The following is a 26643-nucleotide window of genomic DNA, read 5'->3' as shown; positions in this document are numbered from 1 at the left end:
TTGGCGCCAACGACAAAATCTCTCTGAAAAAAATAAAAATCGACTAAGATTTCTTAAAATAGAGATCTCTGAGAGTTAAGAGAGATCTGAGATAAGAATGGGGAACTGTCAAGCGGCGGAGTCAAGAACAGTGCTGATCCAACTACCAGGAGGGATCATAGATAGGATCTACTGGTCACTGAGTGCGAATGAGGTGATGAATTCAAATCCCGGCCGGCCATTATGTTGTGGTCGTGACGGCTTCAGTATCGGAAAACAGAACTCCGGTGAAGCAGCTGAAGCTTCTCTGACCAGACGATACTCTCCATATCGGCCATGTTTATCTCCTCATCAGCTTTGAAGGTGAAAGGCCAAATAAACGATTATCTTTCAAAAAGTACAGTACGGCCCACACTATAGGATGATCCAAACCCTCCATTAGATGGGCCACAGGCCCACAACCTAAATAGGTTGTGCCCAAAAAATAATTTCCACAGGTTGATCCTAACCCTCCCATCTATACAGTAGGGGTGGACATGGTTCCAGTTCGAACCGGGTAACCGAACCGAACCGGCACATTTGGTTCGGTTCCAGCTATATATGGTTTGGTTCTGGTTCGGAAAATTTGGAACCGGTGGATATTCGGTTCGCTTTTGGGTTTGGGATCCCGGAACTGAGAACCGACCCTACTTACTTGAGGAATTGGTTTAATTTGATTTTTGCATTGGATAATGGATATTAGGGCCTGTTTGTAGGCCATATATAAATGTTATCCCAAATTTGATAATGGATATTAGGAATTGCCCAAATTTGTAGTTCATAACTTCATATATAATTTGATAGGGCCTGTTTGTAGTCCATATATAAATGTTATCCCAACTTTGATATGCATTGGATAATGTATATTAGGAATTGCCCAAAACTTTGATATGCCTGTTTGTAGTCCATATATACATGTTCACATATAATTTGATAGGGCCCGTTTGTCGTCCATATATACCTGTTTGGCTGTTTGTAGTTCGGCTGGGTAAACCCAGAACCGAACCGATTATATATGGTTCTGGATCGGTTCGGTTCCAAACTTATATGGTTTGGTTATGGTTCCAATTTTAGGGAACCAATTATATATGGTTCGGTTCTGGGTATGCTCCAAAACCGAATTGAACCGAACCATGTCCACCCCTACTATACAGGGTTAACCCCCTATAGCCCTCTATAGATCGGAGGGTTAGGATCAACCTATGGAAATAATTTTTTGGGCACAACCTATTTAGGTTGTGGCGGGTCTAATGGATGGTTTGGACCATCCTACAGTGTGGGCCGTATCATCGTCTAAAAACTCATGTTCATCATCTAAAAACTCCTGTTCACAATATTGAAAATACTTTATTCGCTTACGTCCATTTTACCCTAGATTTTTTTGGTTTTTTAAGCATCTTTTTCTTTTCTTTTGCAGAGGTATTGAAGGAGTTTTCCGGGAAGTACACGAAGCTTAGTAGGCTTCTTTCTATGCAGAGGCAGCAACAGAGAGGGAATGAGAAGGATAGGAAGGTTAGGGAATGGGAAGGATAGGAAGGTTATTCAGACGACAGAAAATTCGATTAAGGTAACACCACCCCCTCCCTCTCTCTTGAGGATGGTTCACTGCTTGAGGATAAATTCACCCACTGTAACGGTTTTCTTTGCCTTTAAAACTTAACAATAACTTTAAGGGGTGTGATTTTATCCGTCAGAGGGGGGAATATCATTTCCCAAATTTTGAAGGAAAAGATGATGAAGTGGAATTGCATTAATTTCAGGTGAATCAGGAAGCATGCCGAGTGGGAAGAAACGGGGGACTTCCAAAGAGTAGACAATGGAGGCCAGCCTTACAGAGCATAGCAGAGGAAAGCCTTTTCTTTCTTTCTCAGAGCTAGGGTTTTGTACTGTTATTTGATAAAAATGTTAGTCCAAGAGCTTTCATTCTACTATGTGCCTACACCTCAAGGCGTGGATAAGAAACACAAAATAAGGTAGAAGTCGATCATTTTCAGTGGCATAAGGTAGTGATGTGCACTCCATCTTGGCCACCTCCCTTTTGGTCAAAATAGAGGAAAACAAACAAAAGTATGGGTAATAATCTGGATTGAGCCTCTAGCTCAATGGTTGAGGCTAAGGTACGACTAATAATGAGATTTCCCAAAGCCACTACGATCCACTTCAGAACAATTTCATTATCATATTTTCGTCCACTTCATTGAAGAAACACGAAAATCGTTACCGAACGTACCCTAAGTTGCGTTCTTCAACACTTGTCATTCTTCGCATCTTAGAGCCAGCGAAACCGGTGGAATGCAATTGCTAGTTGGTCTGCTTTGCCTCAAGAACTCAACCGTTTTAGCTGCTTGGAAACTATGATTTGGAGAAATTGTTGGAAAAGTGTGCAATTTCATACTGCAAGTAGGATTTAAGTGTTGTGATTTCCATGGGAAACAAAATAGGAAAGGGGTTCTTGTAGGGTTTTTGGAAAACCTAATATAAGAGCTCCCAAATGTCACATTAAAGAGGGTGGCAGCTATACGAGAGAGAGAGAGAGAGAGAGAGAGAGAGAGAGAGAGAGAGAGAGAGATTTTCTTCTTGGGAGTTATTCTTGGGTTTTTCTGTTGGGTGGCTTAGTTTTCTTGGGTTTTCTTGTTTATAGTCTTGGTTGAGAGGACAAGGGAGAAAGGTTGTTCTTTGCGGGTTTGAAGGTTAATTCCTATTGTAATTATTGTAATTTTGTTTCCTCATAGTGGAAGATCATGTTCTCACCCGTGGATGTAGGTATCTTGGATGAACGGCATAAAATCTTAATGTACATCTTGTGGCTTGTTTCGTATTTACTATTCCGTTTATTTGTGCACTATCAAATTAGATTTTACCTGGAAAATTTCTTGACCAGTGATTTCAAAGCTAGGATGGGCAGCAGTTGGGGCGATCCTGTGTGTTGTGCTTAGATCGCGGTTATAGAGATCATAAGGGGTAGAAAGATTGTTCAAGAGATTCTAGTTCGAGGCGGAGTCATGGTTTTAAATTTCGTCCGAAATCTGAAATTTTGGACCGAAATTTCAGATTTCGATCAAGACCGAAACCGAAATGTTCCAAAACTGAAATTGGCGAAATGTTCGGAAATTTTGGTGAAATTTGAAAAAAAAAACTTTAATTCCTTTCCCAAATTTCAGCCGAAATTACCAAAATTTCGGCCCAAAAAATCGACATTTCTTTTGTCTTTACCGAATTCCGGCTGAAATTTCAGTTAGGTCCGAAATTTACACCGAAACCGAAATTTCAAACCATGGGTGGAGTCTTACAAGGAGAAATGCGAGGTGATTTAAGATGCGTTAAAGTTGAGTTATACCCAGTTAAACATCGACAAATTTGATGGAAAGAGCAATTTTATCCTATGACAAATGAGGGTGAAAGACATCCTTATTCAACAAGGCCTATCTAAAGCATTGAAGGGAAATGATGGGAAGCCAGAGAAGTTGTCGGATACCAAGTGGGAAGACATAAAGTTGAAGACAGGAAGATTCGACTATTTCTAGTAGAGAAATTTATTGACGAAGGATCAACATCTATAGTAGAAGTTGAAAAAAGTTGAAAAAAATTTCCGACTATATCTAAAGTGAACTGGCTGAAGATATATGAAGGTAGGGATCTTCTAAAACACATAATCGTATTCAACGGACTTGTAGGTCAGCTCCAAGTGGTTGATGAAAAGTTGAAGGAGAAAGACAAGACCCTTTTGCTCCTTCACTCCTGGATTTGTATGACAATCCATTTACGACTCGATTTTATGGCAATAATATGTTAAAGTTATAGGAGGTCACAACGTCACTCTTATCGAAGAAGGTGTGGAGGAAATTGTTTTTAATGGGAGTCAAGAGCATGAGCTAGTTTTTCATGATAGGAATCAAAGAGGACGATCATCTGAGAAGATCGAGAAAAGTCAGGACAAGATCCAAGGTCAGCGAAAATAGCATGCAATGTTATCGTTACAAGTAATATGGTAACATCAACCAAGATTGTCTGAAGAGAGCTTACAAATCGAACAATAGTACTATGAATAAGGTGCTAGAAGTAATAGATGGGCAGAGGAAAGTGGTTGGAGATGTTCTCATTGTCTTCATAGGTAATCATACTTCTCCTCATGATAAGTGAATTCTATATTCATGGTGCTTTGTTCATGTATGTTCCAAAAGGAAATATTTTGATATATTCTAGGATATATGCGTAGATGTAGTTTCCTTGGGTGACGAATCAACTTATGACATAGAAATTGGGATAGTGAAGATCAAGATCTTTAATGGTTTGGGTGGTATGATGTTGTCCAAAAGATACAGAAAACTCTAATGTCTATTGGCCAATTGGACTCTACAGGTTATATGTATCCAGATGCAGGTGGAGCTATAAAAATCAGACGTGGCTGTATGGTTTTGATGAAAGGAGAGAAGTGCGATGGATTATTTCCTCTGGTTGGGGGACAAGTGACCAGTGATCTTAAGATCTCAATGGATGGTTGGAAACGATGAGTAGAAGGCAAGTACTTTCGTGAAGTCTCTTGTGCAACTCGTGCAGAGACGGATTTTGAGGTTGCAGACGATAGTGAGGAGGTGATAGTTCCTTCGATGAGGATGAATCGAGATCCCTCTAGGGTGTTGACTAGGTGAGTCAACAAGTAGGCAACTACACATGTGCATCGATCGTGTTGATCGAGTTAGGATCAGGATGATTCAATGGTGTGTAGTTGTTTCTTTGGAACGCCGATGGTAGTTTGCAATGACAACGGACCAATGATGATACCCATGAAAAATCTTTATTTTGCTAAGAAACAAGCCGAGGTGGAGATTGTTTGGAAAGTGCCCTGTTTCTTAATGTAACTAGGATTATAATCCTATGATATAGGAAAACAAAATATGAAAGAGGCTCTTATAGGGTTTTGTAGAACCTAATATAAGAGCTCCCAAATCTCACATGAAAGAGTAGCGGGTTGAGGGGCATGATCAAACCGTCATTTCGAGGCAAAATCTACCCAATGAGACTTGATTGGACTCCTAGTCGAGCAAAAACCCTAGAGTAGAGTTTTTTGTTTCCTGATTTTTAAGCCCCTTCTCTCCACTTGGAGACGCTTGTTACCTGTATTTAGTTTCCTGAACTTTTGCTACTTCAACTGCCCAACCCCTCTATCTCACCACTTGGAGGCGCCAATTTATCATAAAAAAAAATCATGGTAGCTAAACGTACCCTTAAGGGATGCACACATAATTAGGCTCTGTTTCTTTCTATGTAAAAATGGATGTAAACTTTGTTTTGTGTTCATTTTTACAACATAAAACAAATTTCACGTCGAAAGAAACGGAGCCTTAATAACATCCAACCTGTTCTGGAAGGAGTCATTGGAGCTGCAGAGCCACCTGCCGAAGAGGAGATCGACGAAATTCCAAGAACGGCAGTGGAGGAACATGCCTTAGTGGCCCAACCAGTAAGACTACATTCTATTCCTATTTGCTTGTCAAAGCTTCTACAACAGCTTCCCCCTCATGTAGTCATCGGCCTTTCCCAGCCCCCTCCCCCCTAAACGTAGTAAGAGCTTTTGGCTAAGCATCTTTCGGCGGAGGAAAGGAGACGACTAGTCGCTTCTGGCGAAGCAGCGAGTTCATGAGCAAGTGAATGAACGAGACAGCCTAGCTCTAACAAGCCAACTCCGTTCCTAGTTTCGCTACCCTGCTTTAGCTCACCACTCAACTCATGCTTCTGTTCTACTCTAGACTAGCTCTCTTCGTTCGCACCTTTTCAAGCAAGTAAACTCCCATAATAGAGCTAATCCTAGTGCAGAGACTGCTTTATCCCTTATCTGTTAACCGATGGCTGAAACTACACTCGATAATGCTCTTACGCTAACGAAACCGTTTACTTCCCTTTTGTCCTCCGTTCACTCCTCCCTCTGCCCTCACTACAATTTTTCTAGGCTAACTATTCATGCTATAACAAGAGAAGAGTACCAAGCGATCCATTGTTTCCATACTTGTAAAATGTAAAGGGAGAATTCGGGTGAACGGATGCAGAAGAATCCTTCTCTTACAACATTCCGAAGATGCAGCCGGCTCCCTTCTCTCTACTTGGAGACGCTTGTTACCTGTAATTTGTTTCCAATTCTTTTGCTACTTCGCCTGCCCAACCCCTCTCTCTCACCACTTGGAGGCGCCAGTTTATCATAAAAAAAATTTCATGGTAGCTAAATGTGCCCTTAAGGGATGTGTGACCTCTAATTAGGTTTTGTTTCTTTCTACGTGACATAAAATTTGTTTTGTGTTCATTTTTACAACGTAAAACAAATTTTAAGTCCATTTTTACGTAGAAAGAAACGGAGCCTTAATAACATCCAAAATCTAAAAACTGGCTGCGGAATGTTTCACCCCCTAATTGTAACTCACGGGATCTATAATCTGGTATCAGAAGAAATAATTTTCTTTAAGGGATGTTAATTGTAACATCTACAACCTGGCATTAGATGGCAATAGATGTGTACACATATTTTTTACAGATTAGCATAGTGTGAAGGGGTCAGGGGTTTGTAAATGAGGTTTTGTCTCTTCCATGCTTTCTTCCTTAAGTAGCCAAGAGAGGTGGACTCTCAAGGCTCTATTACTAGGACTCTCTGCAGTCTGCACTTATTTGGGGTCCCTATGACTGTTGCAGAGAGAAGTGCTCACATGCAGACATATCCTTTCCCCAGAGATGAGGGAAGAAGGGAAGTACCACCCTCAAATTCTTAGCCACAAATGGGGTTGCATCCCTCTTTACCCAACAAACCCCGACCACTCCAAATGGATCAAACAAATGGGGCTAGCCATTTTACCCTTGACTTTTCTTTCAATGTTCATTATTCTATGAGGGAGACACAGAGCTACCTCTTTTTCTTGGAAGATGACAAAGGGAACCCCACTCAATTTTTCTCTTGATCTTTTCAACACCTAAACATCGATAGCTCCAATTCAAGGGTAATTTATTAAGGTTTCCAATAAAAAGGTTGGAGATTCTTGATGAGTTTTGTGAGGTAGCAATAGCATTGAGGTGATAAAAAACTATAGACCCCTCTCTTGTAATTTTTTAGAAACTAGAGATTTTAGAAAGAACTATTCAATCCTCTCACTGCTGTCACCCACCCAATAGAAAATGGGAACAGTGTATGTAATCACAACTATGGAAAGAAAGTCAACATAATAGAAAGTAGGTTTCCATCCACAAGGTGGCCCACCATATCAAACAATGGTCTTCATGTGTCTCGGGCAACCCATTTCTCACAAGAAAACAAAATCATGAAAAAGATGACAGTTGAAAATGACAAAAATACTAATACACTAAGGCCATGTTTAGCAGCCGTGAGATATTTTTCCCCATGAAATACTAGTTTACCAAGTCGTAGGAGAGGGGAGGGAAAGAATTGAGCTGGCGTGAGTAAGAAGTGGCAGAAAAAACTGGGGAAAAAAAAACTCCACTCAAAAAAGAGTTTTAGGGCAGCATGTTTGGCTGCTAGGAATTTGTTTTCACGATAAATCGGGCATCTTCTAGTGTGAAGTCCCTGAAAATCAGGTAACCAAATCACAGAAACAGCTGTCTCCGTGATGAGAAGTTGTTAAAAAATTGGAAAACTTTGAATCCGGTTTTGAGCCGAGTTTTTGTTTCCGAATTTTTATCAACTTCTCATCATGAAAATAGATTTTCAGAGACTTCACACTTGAAGATGTCCAATTTATCATGAAAGCAAATTCCTCGCAGCCAAACGTGCCCTCAGTGGCAGAAAAACAAGGAACAAAAACTCCACTCAAAATAGGGTTTTGTTTTTCCTATTCTTCAGCCAATTAGCATCATCTTCTCACTCTTGGGCTCTCAAATTCTCTCCCACTCTTTTGACCGGTTGTCAAACTAATATTTCCTGAAAAATAATTTCACCTTTTGCCAAAATTGGCCTAATTGTTAAATAAAGAAAATACTCATAGGGGACTGATAATGGCACGGCCATGTTTTATAATGGGACTAACTGACTTTGTTTTACATTTTTAAAACAACTGTCAAAGGATATTACAGATAAATATAAAAACCCATAAAAAAAGAAGAAGGATATTACAGTTCCCAAAAAGCTGTCGGCAGCGAATTGCGGAACTGTAAAACAAAATTAAGTTGTCCCGTTATCAAAACTCGGTCGTGTGGATATACGTACGTAACGTACCGTACTCATATCATAAGATAACGGCAGTGGAAAATGACAAACATACGTGATAACTGATAAGGAACGTCCCCGTAATAAAATACCAAAACAAACACAAATTGACAAAAAAGAGGCTCAGAATTTTAGCACTTTTTGCAAGTGTATCTTGGCAACATGGGATTCTACAAGGGCAAATCTGTCTATTTGGGGAAAATTATTTAGGGAAATGTTATCCGCACTACCGTATTTTGATGACGGCACTCCTCACTTTATTAAAAGTACGTTATGGCCCGCACATAGGATGATCCAAACAGTCCATTAGATGGGCCACAGCCTAAATAGGTTGTGCTCCAAAAAGCATTTCCATATGTTAATCCGAACCCTCCGATCTGAATGTTAGAGGGTTGATCCTACCCTCTATAGATCGGAGGGTTAGGATCAACCTATGGAAAATGATTTTTTGGGGCACAACCTATTTAGGCTGTGGCCCATCTAATGGACGGTTTAGATCATCCTATGGTGCTGGCCATACCGTACTTTTAATAAAGTGAGAATGCCCTCAGCAAAATACAATAGTGTGGATAAAATTTCCCATTATTTAACCCAAAGAACCTCAGAATTTTAGTATTTTCGGTGGCTGAAGACTAGACAAACAATGAATTTTAGTATTTTCTGTGGCTGAAGACTAGACAAACCCAAAGAAGCTCAGCCCAGAAAAGACTCAAGAGAGAGAAAATGATACTGCCACCCAATATTACTTTCATTTCTTTGCTTTGAACTTTTTCAGTGGCTGAAGACTAGACAAACAATGAGTTTTAAGCACTAATATAAAATATTCCCATACAAAGACATGTGTGGAAAGGACCAAAAGGAATAGGTTGTCAATGCCAGAGGCACATGGTTGAATTCCAATGTAATAACATTGAAAAAAAAAAAATTCTAATCTAAAAAAACAAAATATAAAATGGGAGAATTCCAAAGTAAAAGCATGGTTTTAAATTTCGGTTTCGGTATACATTTCGGCCTTCACCAAAACCGAAATTTCGGCCGAAATCAGTACACCATTAAAAGATAATATTTTACTGAAATTTCGTACTAATACCATATATTAGTAGAAAACTTTAGACTTTTGGGTTAAAAAATTTGAGATTTCACCCATTTCAAACGAAATACACATAAATCCGAAATTTCGGGCGAAATGGAAATATTTAATTGTAAAAAAAAAAGGGGGAGAAAATCCAATGTATAAGTAAAAAAATATGAAAACTGTGGTGGGGGCCACATGGTTGAATCATCCAAACCATTCATTCATTTCTTGTGCCCTTAAATAGGCAATGCTATAAGGATCATCTTAGGCTCTTAGACCATGTGGGCCCACCTACTGGCACTAAATTTAAATCTCCCAAGTCCCCTCCAATACTCGATAGAGCAGAAAATTAGTTAGTTCCCCGCATGACCTACCCTCTTTCAATTCTACAAATGACAAAAATATCCTTCAAAATGAAGCAACACAGTGGCTGTTAAAGAACTTAATTCATAAGGGCATTTTCGGCATTATTGGAACATAAGCTCTTAGCCTGTGTTTCTCATGCAGACATGATGGAAATAGGATAAAAGTTAGACACTTCACGAGACCCGAAAGGAGGGGTGTCCATATCAATTATAACCAACAGTTTAATTTAGGGATAATAATAGAAGAGTAAAATTCTGATAATTAAAACCCTTCTAATATCCTAAATAAGGAAACATTTTCTCTTAAAACAAAAAGAAATAAAAAAACACGGAAAGGGGGATTTTTTTAATTTTTTTTTAATTTTTAATTTTTTAACTTTTACCGTGATCGTCATTGCCTAGAGATACTGTACATCGGCTGGGGCAGAGCTTATGGCGCGTATTCGACGGCTCGGCTCGGCTCACTTCGAGTTCGACGAGGAGGACTTGTGCGTGTCGCAGCTCCCGCACGAAGCCGCGTCAAGCACGCCGATTGGGCTCTGTGGTGTCGGCTCCGAGCCGAGTTTAACTCCAGACGAAGGACACGTGTCGATCAAATACTGCTCCATCAGTTGCTGACAACGGTTCACCGCTTCCTGTTCTCCAAAAAGAAGAAAGTTAAAAAAACAACGAGATATGAATTTCGAGTGGAAAGCCTACTGATATTGGCACTAACATTTTTAATAATTGCACAAACTCAGCTTGTCCTTTCTTTCTTAATTGACTTCTAATCGCTTTTTGGGAACAGTAATAAACTTTGACAATTGTTTAAATACTAAAAGACAAGGTGTTTTAGTACAATTATCAGAACTTCGTAGTGCCAATATCAACGTAAATTGCCGAAAAATGCCACTTACCTTGCTCAGATTATGCTCACAAGAAAAATCGGAGCTTTCCCCGGCAGCACAGAGCACGGCAGCCGCGGCAATCTCAGACGGTCGGAAACCCAAAAAATCGATCACTGCCACAACAGAAAAAAAAAAACATTTTGATAAGGTTGCTGATATTGACACTACCATGTTTTGATAACTGCACTAACTCATCTTGTTTTTTAGTGTTTCAACAGCTCAACAGCTGTAAAAGATTATTACAGTTCCCAAAAAGCTCTCTATAAGCCAATTCAAACAGAAAAGACAAGCTTAGTTTGTGCAGTTATTAAGACATGGTAATTAAAGATACCACTAAAAAAAGACGAAAATCCAGTACTGGGTTTCGTATATCGGGTATCGGGTTTTGGGCATTTTACCTCTGCTGGTGCTGATGATGAGATCTGAAGCAATGTCCAAGACCCGATTAGAAAAAGGGTGTTGAAAATCAAATCTTGAAAATTTCCCAACAAAATAATTTACAAAATCAAATGGAGTAATAGAACGCATTCTCCATTTGAGATTGGCCATAACGAGAAGCTCCATTCTCTGAATAGTTTGAGGCTCAAAAACGAATCTGGGCTCGAAAATCTGAAAATCTACAAGAAGTGGGATTTCTGTTTCCTCCATTTTCGCAGCCAAAGAAAGACACGTCACTGATAATAACTGAAAAGCCCACTCATTTCCTCTCTGCCCAACAAAAGTAAAAAAAAACCCATGTGTCAGATTCCGGTGCCGGAGATTAGAATTTTCCGGCTAGTTAAAAAAAATACCGGTAGGGTTTGAGAAGAAGAAAGGAATCGATCGAGATAGTTGATAGAGAGATAAGCCGTGACCGGCCGGAAATTGTAGTGTGCATGTACCTGAAAGAGTGGCAAAATCGTAAATAAGAAAAAAAGAAAGCCCATAAAAAGGTAGGGTTTGATTTAATTTATTGAGGGTGATGATAAATTCCCACCCCTTAAAGGAGGATGCATTATCCTACAACGGGTGTGAATTTATCATCTCACTTTATTGGGAGATTATTTGCCTTTAGGATCCAGTTAATGGAGTCTTGGCGAGCGGTGGGATCGAGAGAACGGTTGAGGAATCGGGAGAGGTAATCGGATTCCGGCATGTGATGGAGCTCGGAATCGAAGAGAAGGGAAATCGAACGGTCGTCGTCGATGGATGGGGTAGGATAATCAACGGCATCAGAGGAGGCCACGTCATCGACCTCAGAATTGTAGAGATTAGAGGCAGATAGATCGGACATTGTCGGAATGAAGAAGAGGCAGAGGCTGAGAACCGGAGTTTGTAAAACCGGTTTTTTTTTTGGACCGGGTTCTTGAACATTGCCGATTATTGTTTTGGGATGAAAGCCATTAGAGAGAGAGAGAGAGAGAGAGAGAGAGAGAGAGATTGTGGGGGTTTTGATTTTTCTCTCTCTTTTGACGGACGTATGATAAGAAATCAGAAAATGTTTTGTGTGAGGCGAAGACGTTTGTTTCTGCCGTATTTATATCACGGGCGAAAGTGTTGTTTGTCGTTTTTTTCTTTGTTTTTTTGTCGTTGAGGTTATTTAAAGGGAAATGATATTAGCACAATTATGTTTTGATAATTGCACAGAACCAGCTTGTCTTTTATTATTTAAAGAATTTTCAAGGGTTAATACAGTTGGAGTTAGACTAGCTGAGCGAGCCTCTACTTCATTGGTAAAAAGGCTTGGTTTCTTGACGTAATTAGAGCATGGTTTTAAATTTCGACCGAAATCCAAAATTTTGGACCGAAATTTCGGATTTGGGATATACCCGAAACCTTATAATATTTCGACCGAAATAAGAAATTTCGTCCTAAATTTAAGGAAATTCACCAAAAATCTTAAATTTTTGTTAATTATTTAATATTTGCCTGGAATTTCATATGGAATAAAATACTAATTTTAATGGTTTTATCAGATTTCGGCCACAATTTCAGTGTCGGTGAGGACCGAAACACATTCCAAAACCGAATTTGAAACCATGGGTCAAAAGTTTCAATACCAGCTTACCTACAAAAAAAAAAGGAAGTGATATATCCGCCTCTTTTGATTACTTGGGACACCCAACAGCACTGTGGGAATCAGCCACATTGAATCCTTCTGACGTAATCAGCCCCTCTGCAGTCATTGATACACTGCTGATGAGTGTCCCAAGTAATCAAAAGGGGCGGATATATTACTTCCCAAAGAAAAGGTTATTATAGTCTCCAAAAAACTCTTAGAGACCAATTAAAAAGGAAAAGAAAAGCTGCATTTCTCAAAATTTTAAAGTATGGTTGTGGTGATATCATTACCTACTTAGAAATTTTAATACCTGAAAATTTTAGATAAAGTTTCTTTAACTATTAACACCTTATAAAGAAAGAATTGATATCAGCACTATCATGTTTTGATATTTCCACTGAAGCATCTTGTTTTTTAGTATTTAAAGAGGTCTCAATACTCAATACCTTATAAATAATTAGGGTACTGACATTTGCACTCCATGATTTGATAATGACACAAGCTAAGCCTTGTCTTTTATCATTTAAACAGCTGTCAAAAGCTATTGGAATTCCCCGGATGGTCCCAGCAGCCGATTAAAAAGGAAAATACAAGGTGGGGACAGGATTTATAAGGAGGTGTGTTTATAAAAAAGGAAGAGATATATTCACCCCCCTTTTCTTCCCCTGGGCCAGCTCCCTCTATTGTATTTATGACTACCTTTGACACTACAGCAGGTGGCCCCCTTTTCTTCCCTGGCGTATTGTACAAATAATGGCAACTCTACAACTTTTTTGTACGGATTTTCATGTCTGGGAAGAAAAGTAAAGAATTTCCATTTATTAGTTTGAATTTCTTTTTCAATTTGAGCATGAATTATGAAGTTAATGACAGGGCTAAATTCTAGCTTTATGTTCTAATCATGGTTTTAAATTTCGGCCGAAATATCGAAATAGTCGGTATTACGGCTAGGACCAAAACTTAAAACTGAAACCGAACTTTAAATTTAAAAAGTTTGGCCGAAATTATAAGATTTTTACCAAAATTTCCACCGAAACCAAAATGAACACCGAAATCTCCATCGAAATTTTGTTTTTGGCTGAGGTCAAAACCGAAATATCAAACCTTGGTTCTAATTATGAATTGTGAAGGCTTTAATCTTGTAACCCTAAAAAATAGCAAGATCTGTTTTCTACTTGTGCAGTCCACAATAAAGATCTGACACTTGTGTAAGGAGCATCGGTAAATACAGTTGAAACTACCAATCTTCCGCAAATATATGTACTTCATCTTTTACCCCAAATTTAGAAGAGATGTATGGAAGATTTTTATTGGAAAATCTTTTTCATTTAAAATAATTTTTTCAGCATTTGTTGGCCTCGTTGTCCATGAAAATTTTCAATATAAAACATTTTCCTGGCTACCCATGAAAATTGCTAACCTATCGGATCCTAGAACATAACCTTGGATAGGAGAGAATGGAAGAAAATGATCGATGCAGACGAACCCAACTAGTGCCAGAATTAGACTTAATCAATTTGAGCCGGGTAGATCCTTTTACCTTCTTCATTTAAACTTTTCGAAGGGATTCATTGGCCTATCCCATCTAATTTGGGACAAAGGCTTAGTTGAGTTGAGTTGAGTTGAGGAGAGTTTTTCTCTATGAAATGGTGACGGTGTTCGTAATTAAATAGCTAGCAAGGACTATGAGGTTACCAAATGCTTCAAAAACAAACCATCTTGTCATCTATACCCTTTCTGTGTTTGGGTTGTCCAAGAGTATTTCAGGCAGATGTAGGAAAAGAATGAGGATGTTTTGGTAATCTCACTTCTTGAACGATTAAGTCAAGGGTGCATGTCCTGGGAAAATCATAAGAACCACTCAAGTTCTTTTTGTAAGCTGCGCTGTAAAAACAAAACAGGAGGCAGCTACGAGATAGCCTCACGTTCATCTGCTCTAACCAAGTAGCACTTGTCTGGGAGATCCGGGCCGTCTATAAGATCACTGTAGTGATCAAACGAAATGTGATCATCGGACGCAACCAAATTGGTCCTTATTGTAAGAGAAAGATCAATGGTAAAATATATTTTTGGGTGAAATCAAGACCGTTGATCTTGGAGAATATAATGAGGCAAAACAAATGGTCTTGGTCCCATTCAGAACGGACATCCCTTGTATCGGATAAAGTAATGCAAATACCAACGGTTTAGATTTTCTTTGTGCAATCCTAAACAATGCTTAATGGGTCTAGGGCCTAGGAGAGTAGTGGAACAAGTAGTCAACATGGAGGAGAAAAGCATTGGATTTTCCTGGAACTTACCTTGGAGAATAGTGATGAGGAAGTGTTAGGTTGTCAAAGTTGTAGAGGGTGTCATTACCAACATAGAGAGAGAAGCATCATTCTTAAGCCATCCCAAGTTCTGTACAACCAAACACACCAGGTGTTCTCAGCAAAACCCCTAAGCCATCCCCCCATCCGTTCCTCCTTAATTCGACATATGTTTTTATAGTTGCACTAACTCACTTTGTGTTTTAGTCTTTAACCAGCTGTCAAAGGTTATCACAATTCCCGAAAGATCTCTCAAATCAAATGAAGAAAGAAAAGACAAGATGAGTTAATGCAATTATCAAAACATGGCAGTGCTAAAATCAGAAGCCTTTTTACCCCTGGTATTCCTTTTAATAGTTACAACCGGTAATCTCCTTTATATATCACAATTCCCATGCGACGAACATGGCAGTGCTAAAATGCCTTTTGGATGGACCCTAGCAAATCCCCTGTTTGGGAATTGCTAGCGTACATCGCGAGAGGCATTTCGTGGCTGGTCTGTCGCATGTCAGACCAGCTACCTCTTGAAAGAGACAACACAACAGACCAACACAACACAAGAGGTGGCTGGTCTGACATGCGACAGACCGGCCGTGAAATGCCTTTTGCGATGGACCCTACCAAATCCATATCTCTTATTTAGATGTCTTCACTCTCTCTGACACTTGTAAAAACCCTACACTACTTTAATAAGAGAAGAAATATCCTTTGATCAAGGGTTTACCAATGCCGATCCAATTTAAATAAAAAATGTTTGGAATTTGAGTAACCAGCGAACATCAAGTGATTATTGGTATGTTATGAACTTATCTTTGGGCAAAGATCTAACTTTCATAAGTCTAGATTGTTTGCTTTGAATGTTCCCATGGAAGAGGCCATGGAGATGGCTGGGTGTTTAGGTTGTGAGATGGATCATTTACCTTCCTCATAATTGGGTCTACCCTTGGGGGTTGGAAAACCTAAGAAAGAGTCCTAGGAACCGGTCATTGAAAAGATCGATATGAGGCTGGATACTTGGAAGAGGATTTGGTGTCTAGAGAAGGTAGACTAATGTTGATTAAGGCGGTGTTGGCCAACATTTCTATTTGCTTCATGTCATTATTCAAGTGCCCGGTTACTGTTGGATTGCGCATACAGAAGATCCAACGTAGATTTTTGTTGGGTGGAAATGATGAGAAAAAAGGCATTTCTCTGGTGAATTGGAAGGATGTGTGTGTGCCTATTAAGTTTGGTGGCTTGGGCATTAGAAGGATTAGGGAGTTCAACCACACATTACTAGGGAAGTGGTTGTGTAGATTTTGGGAAGACTCGGAAGAGCATCTTCATTTGTGGGTAAGGGTCATAAGTAGCAAGTATGGATGTCAATCTGGGAGATGAGAATCTAATGATCATTACAAGAAAAAAGGGTTGACTGCGTGGAGAGACATTCTGAAAATGTAGGCATCTTTTAACTTGAAGATTCGGTTTAGGATTTATGGGGAGACATGATAAAGTTTTGGAGTGAAGTGTAGTGTGCTGAGGGGCCGCTAAGGCTTTTGTTCCTAAATATTTATAGGGTGGCTTCTGAGAAAGAGGCCTTTGTGGGTGAATGCTTTGATCAAAGTAGTGGTGATCTGGTTTGGTGTCCTGCCTTTAGAAGAAATTTCTTTGATTGGGAACTAGATTCAGTTTCTAGTCTTCGTCGTCTTCTTGACGGGTGCTTCATTAGGAGTGATGGGATGGATAAAAGAATATGGACTGCGGAATCTTTTGGGACTTTCTCTTTCAAATCATTCTATAAGAGCTTGATGCCCTGTACTGCTCCTTCCTTCTTAGCCAAGATTTGAAAATTTCATTGTCCACCTCGGGTTAGTATCTTTGGATGGGCTGTTTGTCGCGAGCGGATACAGACTATTAACTTCATGAGAAACCGTGGTATGTGGCTTATTGACCATTGCCCCCTTTGTCTAGAGGATGGGGAATTTGTGAACCATCTTTTCATGCACTGCTCTTTTACCCGGTTGATATGGAGATGTATTTTCTTGAGGTTTGGGATCAGCTGGGTCTTCCCGAGATCTATACAGATGTTGTTGCAGCATTGGGGTTTCGTGCCTTGGAGAAAAAAAGGTAAAATCTTGTGGGAAGTTTGCTTGCTTGCAACTTGGTGGGTTGCTTGGAAGGAGTGAAATTCTAGGGTCTTTGAGGGAAAGGCCAAATCTCCTCATTACCTTTACATGAGAATTATTGCCTTGGTTATATCGTGGACGAGATGCCATCCAATGTTTCAATTTGTCTCGGCTTTTGATCTTTGGAAATGTTGGAGGGAAGTGTGTTTTAGTAGAGAGAGGTCAACTAACATTGCCAAAGATGGGAACCTCCTCCTCAAGGGATGTTAAAATTGAACTTCGATGGTGCCTGTTTTGGGAATCTAGGCCCGGCCGGGATGGGTGGCTTATGCCGCAATGAAAGTGGCGAAGTTCAATGGGCCTTTTCTAGTCCGATTGGAGTGTGTGATGCTACATAGGCGGAAGTTAAGGCTGTTTTCTATGGTATCAAAAAGTTTAGTGGAGGATGTTTAGATAATGTAATTGTTGAAGGGGATTCCTTAAATGTGATCAGTTGGTTGAAGGGGAGGGGGGAGTGGCTCCTCCTTGGAGATTCTTGGCATTCTTTGATGGAATTGAGGAATTAATCTCAGTATCATCTACTGTGATAAACCATGTTAGGAGGACAGCTAACGAGAAGGCAGATTTATTAGCTAGGAGAGGGGTGGGAAGTGATTCTCTACAATGGTTTGATCATCTCCCACCTTGACTCATCTCTATATTTTATTCTTTTTTGTTTTCTTTTTTCTGCTTTGTAGTCTTGGGATGTCCCATCTCGGGCTTCCCTCTTTCTAATTATAAAGATTACGTTTTCAAAAAAAAAATAAAAATCAAGCGATTATTGGTTCGAATGCCTTGTGAACACGGACTTAATAATTCATTTAGTGTAAAGAGAAAAAAAATTGTACAATGAACAAAACCAGAGAATAGAGGTGATTTCCTTCACTGAACAGGAATCAACTTACAAGATAAAAATGTAGAGAAAGGAAGAGATCTATGTTACAAACTACTCCCATAAAAAGAAAAGATCCAAGTATGTTGATGTGTCAAGCGAGAGCCCTTCTTGATGCAACAATGTCTTTTATACAGACTCCTTCCACAGAATATTTTCATTGTCTCTCGTCATCTCCTTCTCTTCGATCTCTCTCGCCCACAAATCCTTTCTTTCTCTCTTAGTCATTTCTTTCTTGCAGCAGATCAAAGCCTTTTTCGAAAAAAATACTCCTTTCGCTTTCCGTAAAACCCAAGGTATAATTCTTTGTTTCACTTTTTCTTTCTATTGCTTCGTTGGGAACTTCATTATATTCTATTCCACATATTTCTTTCTTCGCTTGAAACTTCAACAAGAACACAACCCCAGTTGTTCAACCAAATGCCTCAATAGTCAAAGGACTTATCAGTGGAACTACATGTGTATTTCCTGTTCGTAGTTTCTTTCTTTCACTTTTTGAATTATATAGGTTTTGCTTCCTTCTCATACAGTTGCATGTGAAGATTTATAAGAATTTGAATTTTTATGCTCATATGCTGTGAATTCCAATGCCTTTTCACATTCTTGGATAACCTTTCTACCCGGTGAGTGCTCAGCTCTGGTCTTAATTGGCTACATTTCATCTATTTATCTTTTGTTGGGTTTTGTTACAGTGGGAAACAAGTCCTGGAAGGAAAGGTTTTCATTTCGATCCATAAGTCACTTGGTTCTTCCCACCAAAAAGAAAGATGTGATCACCTCTACCATTTTGGGCATCAACTTGTGGCATTTTCATTTCTAATGGGTCCTGTCTAACTGTTTAAACTCTATGTTGTTCCATATTGAATAGATTCTACATTTTTTGTCGCAAATTCTTTATCTTCTAACAAGAATTGTTGTGAGTTTGTTTGATATATACAATTCTCATTGAATTTGTTTCTGAATGTAATTATTTGTCATGTGGCTGGATCTCGTAACTTGCATCGGCATAACCACCTATAAAATCTTCCATGGTACCATGAGAAGGTATGCATTTAGTTGTTATTGCTATGAATGTTCGGCTTTTTCTAACTTGTACAGTCAAATCACTATCAGTTCAGTACTCCATGATTGAGTTTTTAATGTTCTGAAGTCATTTTTTTGGTTTTAGAGGTCTGTTTTCAATCAGAGTGTGTGTGTGTGTGTGCGAGCGTGTGCATGTGTTTCTCCATTCTATTTTGCAATACAAGACACGTTCTGTTCAATTGAAGATTCTTAAAATTCACTTCACTATTTTTGTAGTTTTTTTTTAATGAAGATAACCCTTAGTTGCCTTTTTTGTTCAACTAACTCTTAACATTCACTTGATAGCTTATGTTACTTTTCGTAAAAAGGTAATCCTTGGTTACTTTATCCAAGAACTGAGTCATAATAGGTCTGCTTTACCTTGAATTAGATGCAATTTACCATCCACAAACTAAATTACTCTCTTGTTATTTCAGTGAGAATAGAAATAGAGTGAACAATTCATTCATATTCGAAAACTTGCTACAATTCAGCCCATGTGCAACCTTTGCTTCTGAAACATTGAAGCTATTCTCATTTTCATTCATGTCACCTCGATCCCTAAGGGCCCGTTTGGATACCTCCCATTTTGTATTTGAATTTGGAATTGAGTTTTGAATACAAATTGAATAGATCCAGCAGCTCATGTAGAGGGAGACAGAGAGGGAAGGGGGTACTTCCTAGTGGAGGGGAGAGGTTGAGGAGCAATGAGAATGAAGGAAACTGTCAGATATGTGGATTTCCAATTTCTTATTTCCACAGCAAATTTAGAAATCTGATTTTTTTCACTGTCAGCTGTTGAATTAGAAATCGAAGAATTTGATCCGATCCAAATTACAATGCAAAAAGGGCTGCAAATGTGAGGAATCCAAATCAAAATCGTCTCGGCATCCAAACAGGCCCTAAATGAATCTAGGTCTGATAGAAAAGGCAGCATTGCCGGTGTTCAGAATTTAATTACTAATCAAACATCCTGGTTTGTGGTTAGGAAAGGGCCATAAACAGCTTCAGAGCAATAATAGTTATATTAAGGTGTAGTTCTTCAGATTCTAGGATAGATAATAAACTTGATCTGTTGCACTTCTTTGGACACACTACTTGTATTGATTCTTCCATTTCAAAGGAATACAAACACAACAATTTTTACTATGGTTTTGCTTTTGCTTTGAGTACAACAACATGAATCCTTTGAGTACAAAGGAAGGTTGAATATCCAATAGCTAGGGAAATAGTTAAAAAAGTACAAACGGTCAATTATTCGTAAAAATTTAGAAGGGATACATGAAATTTCCTACTGGAGCAGCAGATTCTGAGTACTGAAATTGCCATAGCTTGAGCTTGTCTTTCCTTGATTTTCATCTAAATGCCTCTGATTTTCATTGATGGGGGCTTACTGTCAAGTTAATATGATAACCTGATCTCCATAAATTCTGAAAAACCTCTTTTAAGTGCTAAGAAAGATTCAAGTCGACTTGGAATCACACAGATGCAGATCCCATTATGTAGAACCAATTGTAAATTCGACTTGGACTTTTGTGGATTCTTGCATCTCGTTGATTGACAAGATAAGAAAAATTCTTGTAAAATTAAGTCAATAAGTAGATTAAATAACAAGTAACAATGATGTTTGATCCCGTGCACATTTATGCAATAGCAATATACACTAGAAGTATTATAATTACACTATTCTGTACTCTTTATGTAAGTAGCATGGCAGCTTTTTCTATATAATTGCTGTTACAAGTCATAACAGTAACCATTCTTTTGCAACTTCTTAATTATTATTTCGTATCTTTCCTCTCAAACAGGTTCATAACAAGCTCTTGACAATTCTCGCAATCATCTTAGAGTTGGGTGCTCTAATTCGGTATGGTTACGTCTTGTCTTGGCCCTCCCCACTACTCATCATCCATTATCTGTGTTGCCCATCTCTGACTTGAGTGTCAAAGTGGCTGCCCGGAGCCACAACTCCGGGCCCACTGATGCTTTCTCTATGAACGTAGGATCACAGGCTCGAGCCAGCTAGTACATGCAGTCGGATTTTGGGCACCATCATATTCTAATCATTAAAATCTAGTGCCGTTCCAGATTTAGCATAAAATATGTGATTCCATTTGTGAAATGTAATACCATAAATTCAAGTAACCATAGCTATTGTAAAAAGCACCACATTTTTCAAATTTCTACCAGTCAGATGGAGAGAGATTGGGTTCAATCCTTTTGCTTGAGTGCGTAGATGGCCTTTTATAGGGGAGGAGACCCACGATGTCCACGATGCCAGTCGTGCCCTTGATTTTGTCCACGTGAGGGGTAATGAGCGGCGGTTACAATCTTGGGGGCGTGATTCCCTGGAATTCTGGGCGGAGATGGAGGATAGTAGCCTTGGCGGGAATCTTTGAATTCGTACAGGGCGCATTTAGTGCAACGGTCATCCGAATTGGTCACTGGATGACGGGATTTCAGCAATCGTGTCTGGTTTTCTTGAGAGTCGGCACCGAGGTTAGGGAGAGCAGCCTTGGTGATACGCATGACACGGATCTAGTGCGGGGGTTGGGTTGGTACCGATAGTTCCCTTGTATGAGTTTATATTGAGCAGGTTTTGTACTTGGGGTTGATGCGAGGGTCGGTACCGGGTATACCGATTTTACCCCTAACAGAATACATGATTTACAAGGGTGAGGAGTGGTTGAAACATAGAATCAATGAAAGAACATGCAGATGTTTTGTTCTCACAAGAACAAATTTTTATAACGTTGCATAATATCTTGTTAATGTTTTTTTTATTTTTTATTTTTTTATGAGTTATCTTGTTAATGTTGCTGTAATAGGTAAAGGCCCTTCACCAATATTATTAATTTCAAAGCTAACAAAGGAACTTCGGCATAGGATTTGGAAATTTGTGCACCATTTTTTCTTTCTTTTAGAGAAAAGTTTACTTTTATCTTATTTATTTATTTATTTGCTTGCTTTTTTCAAAGATTGATTTCTTATTTCCATGTGTTCTAGGCTGTATTATACTGAAATTGGAATGGGGACTCCTCAAAAGAACTACTTTGTTCAAGTCGACACATGAAGTGGCATTCAAGGAAGAGTGACCTCACTTCATTTTTCATTTTTCACTTTAATATAGCTTGGTTTCAAGCTCCCTCATCCATATTTTTTTATTGTTATTTATTTATCATTTTTCCGTAACGTGGGACTATTGTTATTGATTATACAATTGATTATCTTGCTCCAACCATGATTTTGACTTCCGATTGATGCTGTTTCTTAAGAATTTGTAGTGTCTTTTAAGTCTTTATTTAAAAAGTCATTTCTCAATTTGCATGGCTCCAGCTTGGGCAATCCCAGTCCGATCCGAATTGGGGGTGTCTTGGGAAATGAGCTTGAGGAGGTAATATATGAACCTATGCACGTCCCTATGGCATAATCTATGGAAGCAGAAGTGCGTGCAGTTCATCAAGGCTTGAAACTGTTGGAAAGGGATCGCCCAGATAATGTGGTGGTAGAAGGAGACGTGATTCATTGGCTTAATGGAGCACAAAAACCTCCTTGAAGATTTAATAGATTGTTTGATGAGATATTCGATTGGGTGGGATAATTTTCTGTGGTGTTTTAGCATGTGCGCCAATTTGCCAACAAGGTGGTGGATAGTCTTGCTAGAGATGTAGTGACTAAGGAAGCCTTGGCGTTGTTTGACTCTCTCCCGCTTTGTCTGTATCTTCTTTTTGTAGGGATTATTTTCATTCCCTTAATTTTGGTCTTTTCTGTGTATTTACCACCTCGGTCTTCTTTATTTGCAATAAAATTGGCTACCATTTTTTTTTTTTTTTAAAGGAAACTAAATAGTTTAATCCATTTCCCTTCAGTTTCTAAAACATTAGTTTGGAAACTAAATCTTTTTGAAGGTTTTCAAACTAAAGCTTTTCAAGGTTTATATGATTGCTGTTTTACTTTTTCACACTTAAAAAATTTCCCCTCAAGTCACCCATATGTTACATTCTAAATCTTAGTATGTGAACAACAATGTATCAACCTTTCTTTAGTTAGATAAAATTTAACATAGCTATGGCACCTTACCTTATACCATTTCTGGTCTCTCTGGTCACCAGTTCTGCTTTTACATCATCTGATTTTCCAACACCTTCCTTCACTTTACTAACCTTCACATACTCACTGCTGTACCCTACTTGACAAAGCTCACACCAAAAAGTAAACATTTTCTTATCATCGATTTACTGCTGCTTTTCTTCCTGTTTTTCTGGGTGTTTTGAGATGCTAACTTGCAGAAGATAACTGCCCTCCTTCAAAGGTTCAGGGTAGTGTTTGATCGGTTATCTCCTGAAAGCCCCAACCTCATGGTGCCGGACTGAAAGAGGCAATCTATAATTGAGTTTACGTTCTGATACACAAAGTGGCAACACAACTCTCAAAACACCCCGAAAAAGATGAAGAAAAGCAGCAGCCAATCGATGACAAGAAATTTTTTACTTTCTTGTGTAACCTTTGTAAAGTAGGGTGCAACAGTGAGATTGCCACTAGGATTGTCAAGATGAAGACTCATCAGTTGTTAACAATGAATAAAAGGTATTTTATAATTTTTATTTTATTTTTTGTTTTTTATGCATGTTTTCACATTACGACCATTAGTTTTAGATGCATGATACTCAAGTTAAATCCCAATTAGGTTCTGTTAGTCCACAGGGGAAGACTAAACACATTACTTATCTGTGTTAGTTCATAAGGGAAAAAAACTTCTGCTCCATTTATTAGTGCAAAGCTGACCGCTGATACTACATGGATTGTTGACCCTCTTGATGGAACAACAAATTTTGTGCTTGAGTAAGTTCAATCTTTTCATGACAAATCCATTTTTAATTAATGTGACGATGTCTTCTATTGCCTGTAGGTTCCCCTTTGTTTGTGTATCAATTGGTCTTACAAATCAGAATGATTCCTACAATTGGTGTTGTATACTATCCTATAGTTGGTTTTTGAATTTCTTGTTGAAACTCTCCTTATGTTTTAAGGATATAGTTTTTTCTAGATATGGGTTCCATAGCTTCATAAAATTTTTACTTTTTGCACTTGATCCTGCCACATTGAATTTCTATTTTTAGGCCTTTTCTTTTATGTTATTTTTTAGTTCTATTTTGGAAGTTTTTTCAGGATCATGTGCTTATATTCTGCGCTAATGGATGATTTAATGATACTTATGATTGTTGAAGCATTAAAGGACTCTAGAGTCACTTTCATGCTGTTGATTTAAGGACTGTACTTATAGATTTTTTTATGGTCTCCATCAAGGCAGTTAGAGTATATATGAAAATTTCTCATTTTCAATTAGTTGGGTACTTGAAATATTTTAGTATTATACGGTTTTCATTGCTTTCAGTAGTTTTTTTGCTTTTTTATTTGTGGGGTTATTCTGGCCTGTTAGTGTGCACAGTGATGACCCTTTGACGTTTCCTTTTTTTTTTGACATAAATAGAGAAGAAGTTCAACTTAACTACAAATCTAGTTGTTTGTGATGGGCATGAAGAAGATGAAGAGCTTGAAAATGAACAAAATACATAAGATCCCATTCTTACTACTTGTACTCCTGGGCGATCCTTGATGATGCACCGTGTTATGTGCATATCAAAACCAAAGGCGTTCACAATCCTTTTAGGTGCAAGTGCAAGGTCAAATAAAGGATTTGCAACGCCATCATCAATGGGAGTAGCATGGAGAATTTTGCATCAAAGTATCAAAGTATGTCTCAAGTTAAAGTTAGGGAAGCACCCTACTCCCTACAAGCTTGGGTAGAATTCAAAGGGTAATGAAAAAAGGTAACTGAACGTTGTCGAATCCCTTTTTGAAATTGGTGCCTTTAAAGATGAAGTTCTTTGTGACGTTATCAATATGGATACATGCCATCTTTAGTTGGGGAGGCCTGGCAATTTGATAGGTATTCAATTCACAAGGGAAGAGATAATGTCTTCATTGTTTACCATAGCAACAAGAATTATGCCCTTCAACTTTTGACGAAGGAGGAGAACCACTGAGCTTTTCAAGTGGAGGGGCAATCATGTTTGAGTGTAAAAGATCTTATTACCAAATCCAAGAAGAAAAAGCAAATGTATAAAGGAGTCACAAAGAAGCAAAAGAAGCCTACTGAGTCTATTGCATGTCGAAGAGACCAAACGCCGATGTATCAAGATCTTTCAGGTTGGAGATGCTATGACGACATTACCACTGAACTCGAGGTCGAGTTCTCCTCAGGTGGAGGGGATTGACATGGTCAATGAATACACGATTCCTCATATGAGGACTTCAAGCAAATACGTGAAAGTAGGATACTCCAAACTCGTGGGTCAAAGAGTTTCATAAAACGTTCTTGGTGGAAAAAAAATGTGAGTTTTACATAAACGAAATCTTGTCTTTTTTTTTTTTTTGTGATTGATTTTAGTCCACTTTAGAATGACAGTCTGTTACGAATCCGATCCGGCTCGCAACGGATTGATCTTCTCTGAGGGAAGATCGGTCTCTTGACCCACTTCGAGGGAAGGGTCGTCCTCCGTTGTGCGCAAGACACAGTTCTTTGGAATAAAATTCAGCCCCTCTCTTTATTTCTTTTATTTCTTTAAGGCCATTAAATAGAGAGATTACATATGTAACCGTTCAATACCATGAAACTAGGAACAAACTCTTATCCAATATAGAACCCTAAGCAACTAAGACTCTAATAACCAATGAAATAAGACCAAGATAAAGGACTAATCAGATAACTCTAATCCACTAATCCACTACTCTCAACAACCTAAACAGAATGAAAGACATGTAACACAGTCCTAGTAATATTAGGAAGTATAGTTAGGGGTTTCTCAACTATTAAATTCGATCAATGGCTTAGGGAGGTGTTTTGTTTAGGGTATGAGATTAGTGTATTTATAAATACTCATGTGCAAGGGATGTTTGCACAGTTGATAACTTTTTTTGCTGAAATTAAAAAAAAAAAGAGAAGAACTTTCTTCTTGGTTTTACTTCGTTCCTCATGGATTCGTAGAATAACTATTTGTGGATTCGAAGGTTTACCCAATCAATGTTGAAGATATTAAATCCCGACTTGTTCTTCGCACTTCTGATTATGCCTTAGTGGAGTTTCGATGTAGAGAGTTGTTTACAAGATGGAAAAGGGTCTAGCCATCTAATGATATGATCGAGCTAAAGACTGATCTTCATTGAGTATTAGAGTATATCAGATCTATTACGATCTGACCGATTTTTTGGGACATTCAATTTTTTTGTAATCAAATGTATGAGGACTTTCAATCCACATAGGCTTGAGGGGACGTGTTAGAATATGTGAGATCTCACTTTCAGTTTGGGTTGAGATCTCATTGTTGGGTCATCTTGGTAGTAAATTAGGCAAGTAGGTTAGATTGGGTAACCTTGATAGATTAGTCAACTAGATTGGATTAGGATAGTCTCCTTTTATAGTTATCTAGATTTTATTCTATGTTTATCATCTAAGTGCTCTACATAAGCACTTACCATTTCTCCGTAAGATATCTAAGAATAGTGATCATGAGGTTGATGAGCAGGGAGGGTGTATTTGTTCTGGTTCGCCAAGCGGCCATCCCCCATCTTCCCTGGCAAGGGATTAGT

The 26643-nt window shown here is 38.6% G+C and overlaps 1 pseudogene across 1 annotated transcript; it reads right to left on the bottom strand.

Moving 5' to 3' along the window:
• Positions 1-9837: 9837 nt before the first annotated feature.
• LOC143851106 (cyclin-D4-1-like) lies at positions 9838-12027 on the bottom strand (annotated as a pseudogene). Its single transcript, XR_013236213.1, has 5 exons — positions 11594-12027; positions 11337-11426; positions 10944-11253; positions 10555-10658; positions 9838-10293 (listed from the first exon to the last, which is right to left on the bottom strand). The product of XR_013236213.1 is annotated as a cyclin-D4-1-like (transcript).
• Positions 12028-26643: the final 14616 nt, after the last annotated feature.

This window comes from Tasmannia lanceolata, unplaced genomic scaffold (assembly GCF_043159265.1).
Source record: "Tasmannia lanceolata isolate RefF3 unplaced genomic scaffold, GAP_Taslan_0.1 ptg000018l, whole genome shotgun sequence".
In the NCBI taxonomy this organism is placed as follows: domain Eukaryota; kingdom Viridiplantae; phylum Streptophyta; class Magnoliopsida; order Canellales; family Winteraceae; genus Tasmannia; species Tasmannia lanceolata.
This window is presented reverse-complemented; position numbering and strand designations above follow the sequence as displayed.